The sequence below is a fragment of the Stigmatopora argus genome, unplaced genomic scaffold (assembly GCF_051989625.1).
Source record: "Stigmatopora argus isolate UIUO_Sarg unplaced genomic scaffold, RoL_Sarg_1.0 HiC_scaffold_27, whole genome shotgun sequence".
Classification (NCBI taxonomy): domain Eukaryota; kingdom Metazoa; phylum Chordata; class Actinopteri; order Syngnathiformes; family Syngnathidae; genus Stigmatopora; species Stigmatopora argus.
The window spans coordinates 611,952-616,881 of record NW_027520041.1 but is presented as its reverse complement, the minus strand read 5'-3'; the positions used below and the strand labels follow the sequence as shown (position 1 = coordinate 616,881).

At 39.9% G+C, this 4,930-nt stretch overlaps 1 long non-coding RNA gene across 1 annotated transcript; it reads left to right on the top strand.

Annotated features, from left to right (window-relative positions):
* The first annotated feature begins 368 nt into the window (after positions 1-368).
* On the top strand, positions 369-4,499 carry LOC144070283 (uncharacterized). Its single transcript, XR_013299211.1, has 2 exons — positions 369-3,398; positions 3,624-4,499. It is a non-coding gene; the product is annotated as an uncharacterized LOC144070283 (long non-coding RNA).
* The last annotated feature ends 431 nt before the right edge of the window (positions 4,500-4,930 follow it).

Below are 4,930 nucleotides of genomic sequence, written 5' to 3'. Positions count from 1 at the left end.
TAACTATTGGTTTTAGCAATATGAGAGTGATTTGCGATTTAGACTTAAGTATTAAGAATCATCCAAATTATTAATGATATCAAACAAGAGAACAATGCAGAAATGGCATTTATCCAAATTATTAGGTAAATTTAGATAAAATAATTGATTTAGGATAGGCATGATTTCCCTGGGACGGAAGAGGCATGGAATGTTTTTAAGTGCACAAAAAGCATTCCTTGTTTTGCCCGGAACAAGTGAAATATGCTTTGGCGTGGTTCATTTTAATGACTATTAGAATATTAATGATATACAAATTGCATTAGCATCAAACAGTTGATGTCAACCAAATGACGTTAACCTATTTCTTTTGAGAATGATTAGGCTGATAAGACAGCAAAATGGAGGTAAGCTGCCAAAAAGCCCAGACGTGGGATGGCGCTCTTCACCAGTGATGAAAAATTGCAGACCACTGATTTCTGAAAATGAGTGTGAACATGAATGATTGTTTGTTTGTCTTTTTGTGTTTCTAATTGGCCGACCACCAAGATATAATCAATCGGTTAGGTATCAAGGTGGAAAATGATTTAGCAAATTGGAATCGATTTCGGAATTCGCCAATAAGCCCGTTCCAGGGATGGCAACGACAAATTATGGAAAAATATTTTGTCCAAGGAATTTTTTAATGGAAAAAGCAGCAGTACTCCAAATGTGAAAATTGAAGTGGAGAAACAAATCTGCTATGCAAAATTTAGGAGCACTGAAAAGACAGTGCTTGATACCAAATTCCAAAGTACTATTGATTTATTGTGATAATGGCATCCAAATTGTGTTAACAGAATAATTGACTGAATTGACAAAAGTTTCCATGTTTCGTTCCGGAAAAATATGGAAATCCAATTTAGTGGAATGTACCAAACGCCATTATTAACTACACGATTGGAATTGGAGGATGAGGCTAATCATATGTCTGCATAAAAGAAAAAACTTTAAAGAAACGCATTAATTTTGGGTTGGCAGAGGGAGATTGCATTTCTCAACAGGAAACATGATGAGCAACCCAGGATGAGAGTGCAAATGTTCCTGACCAAACCAGCAGACATGAAAATAGCGGATCCATTTTGTGCTCTGTAAGAAGGTTCTCTCAGTTGAAACGTATGCGGAGGCAGGTAAGATAAACTTTTGACGTAATCAGACAAAATGGCAAGCACTCCAATATTGATTGGAAAGATTATTGCTCGGGGAGCAATGCTATAAGCCATGAGGAACTTTTTATATTGGTTTTATTGTCTCCATAAAAAAAAGATGAAAGCGTTTCAATTGAGACCAAACCTTCTTACAGATTTTTAAAGTAAACAATTAGAGAGAAAAGAGAAACTACAATGGATAGAAATGTAACTAGAATTTAATTTTATGCCTGACTATTGAAAAATATTGATTAAGAAAGATTCATAGGAGATGATTGGCAAACTCCGAAGACAATGGAATGTTACATTTGATAATAAGACTACGAGTTTGGGATATTTTGAATTAAAAAACACTGAGGTTAATATGCAACGCAATACACATTGTTAGATGAATTGGGACTTGATTAGTATGCATTTTAAAAGTAATGGGTTTTAATTGCTCTAAAAGATACAATTATGCTAGAAATATTGACCCTGACAAACAAAGGGTGATTACATTTTACTGGGTTCAATTCTATTTAGAATTATAAATGTGTGCATTTTGTTTCTGAATATTAATTGATGTGAATCTAAACTGTTACAGAGAACGGGAAAGCTGTTTTCCTGAGGAGAAAGCAGCCTGGTTTGCTTTTTGTATTTTTCCTATTCTTAGTATGATTAGTTAATTTGTGTAATTGTAGGAAAGAGGAAAAAACAAATATGGGTTTTGATCTTAACAAGGAAGCAGTGTTCAAAATAGAATATCAGCTAGCATGTTTAATTTTGACTGATAAGGTATTTAAATTTTCACAAACATAATGATGAATGTTAAGCACGTGTTGAAGACAACGACAGAACACAGCAGCATACACAACAACAAAACTGAGCTGATCTCAAGAACAGTCAGCAGACGAACTGTACAAAGCTAAAGGCCTACCGTACCTACCAAAAATATATTCCATAATTGAGCCATATAAATGTCTCAACAGGGGGGAGGTATGGTAAAGAGGTATAAATACCTATTTTAAAATTTTTGTAGGAACTGTTTAATTTGTTATTTTATTGATCTGTAAAGAACATGGGATCTCCAGAATCAGCTGGAGTGACAATGGAGCTCATTTTTCAAACAGCATAGTGCAAAACATGGCAAAACAACTGGTAGAACTAGCTCGAGATTAACACTTTTTGAGATAGTTATTGGAAGACCATTTCAACTTCCTTTATGGGAAGATGAAGGAGAGAAACTTATCCAAAGAACATGTAAGGTGCCGTGATCTTTTGTCTATCTTGCAGGAGGTGGTGTAGCCAGGTGACTGGATCCTGATCCGAGTCATAAAAATGAAGTCCTGGTTCTCTCCACAATGGGAAGACCCATTCGTGGCCCAACTCACCAACCTCCACAGCAGCAAAGATCGCTGAAAAGTCAAAGTTGATTCAGGTCAAGGTCGTTCGAGACAGGTGACTCTGAGTGGACTAAGTCGGACGGTGTCAAAACCCTTGTCCGTGAAGAAACTCATCTGACGTCTACTCACCAGCCACGAGCACCCCTCCCTTAACCCTGACCTCCCATAGACTTTGCACCTCTATACAGAAGCCACAGTGAGAGCTGTTGTCATCCACATCACAGTGACTGGACTGTCAGTGACAGCCTGGGCGTATCTGAACGCCCCGCCCACAGAGCCTCGAGTTGGAAAACAAGTGCAGGAAACGTCCTGCCTCAACGCTGGAAAGGCAGAGCCAAGCGGTCCACTCTTGGACGGGGACCCAATACCAGATGAGTATAAGCTCGCTGACCAAATTGCACGACTCCAGAACAGGACGGAGGAAGGGTTTGCAGCCATCCATGAACAGTTGTCGGTGACCTCCTGATGGCGTTCCAGAACAGAATTGCTGTTGACATGCTCCTGGCAAAGGAAGGTGGCGTGTGCTCCATCTTTGGCGACCAATGCTGCACGTTCATCCCGAACAACACAGCAGCTGACGGGAGTTTAACCAAGGCCCTGGAGGGTCTTCGATCCCTCAACAGCAAGATGAAAGAACAATCTGGAGAACTACTATGGAGAAGATGTGTGGTATAATTTCATGGTGTTCCAGGAGAAACTGATTGTTCCGAATGAAAGTTGTTATGTGTGTAGCCGTATACCCATTTCCACAGGTATCCTGACAACCTGAATTCACTGGGTCTAGACGCCACACTTAAATCCTCAGTGGTGCAGATGAGATGCATTCCTTTTAAGGGGAGTGAACATAACAGTAAGAGATAAGAGATCAAAATCAGTGCAAAATCAGTGCAAAATCAGTGCAATTCAAACCACGTGATGCAATCTGGGGTAGTGATGTTCCTGGTGACCATAAGTTGTGGTCCGCCCCCCAGAAAAGCATACGGTTGCTACTTTCCCAACTTGGGGTGGATAAAGTTATGCTTCGTGTAAAGACATTGAACTGTTACATGAGTGCTCATTAACCAAACTGTCAAAGCCCTTAGGGATGTTGCGGGACGGAGGATGGAGGTGTGTGTGCCATGATGGGAGAACACTGCTGCACCTTCATCCCAGACGAAACCAGTCAATGCTGTTCAAATTTGCAACTCCCTCATTTGCGATTTTGTTCCTGTTCTGTATTTTTTCTATGTGTGTAATCCCCTGTATCAAAGTTATGATTTGAAACATTATCCAGCACACGCTGGTAGCTTACAGTGACATACAGTATCACCGCATGGCAAACCATACTGGAGATTATTGCGCTTTCGAAGTGTGACGGGTCCCACGATGTCGAGCCGTCCGGGTAATTGTACTTGTCTTGACTTAAAAAATTGTGTTCGCTCATTAAGAGGGACGCAGAGGAATTTTTCTCGAATGACGCCAAATACCTCGAGTTTTTCGCCTCTGCCTTGACAAGTGATTTTATTATTTTCCATACCCTGTTGAAAGTAACTGTTGATGATATTTGTATTCTAGAACCTGGATAGGAGGGATATAAATTGATGTCTAATGAAAATTCTTTCAAAGTAACTACAGGGGGGAAATGTGGAGTATGGAATGTATTCTTGCTTTTTATTAGTCAATAGGTTCATTTAGTGTAGTCACTAGGACAGAATTTTGCATGGGCTAGCGGAAATTTCCGTCCGTGACACCTATGAGTTGGGGGCACATCATCTGCATGTGATAGTATCAAACATGATTAGATCACTGTCCCGCCTTCTGTTTGTACCTATGTCACATGACCTTTGTCAATAAAACTAGTCGACCTGCTGGGGGGATTCAGGGAGTTCAAACTAGTCAGGCTGGAGGATAGACGCGCTCCTGCCGCTGGCTGCTCTGACCCCCTCCTTCAGCTGAAGCTAGATAAAACTCATCATGGCCGACTCTGTGTGCTTCCTCTAATTCGAAGTTATTGAATGTTTATCGATTAGATCCAACAAAAAGCATGTTTTGGCCGAGTATGATAATTTTCCTTAAAACTTGATTTCTATCCATTCGAATGATGCCAAATGAATAACTTACTTGAATTGGACCATTTTACACTATGTCCATTGTAGATTTGTGTCTCTGACAGTTCGTTTGGTTGCAGGGGACATATTCAGTTTTTATGGCCAAAATGTGCTTTTCAGGGGCTGAAAAGCATGTTTTGGCCGCGTTTGATAATTTTCATTAAAACTTGATTTCTATCACTTCGATTGATGCCAAATGAATAACTTACTTGAATTGGACCATTTTACACTATGTCCATTGTAGATTTGTTTCTCCGACAGTTCGTTTGGTTGCAGGGGACATTTTCAGTTTTTA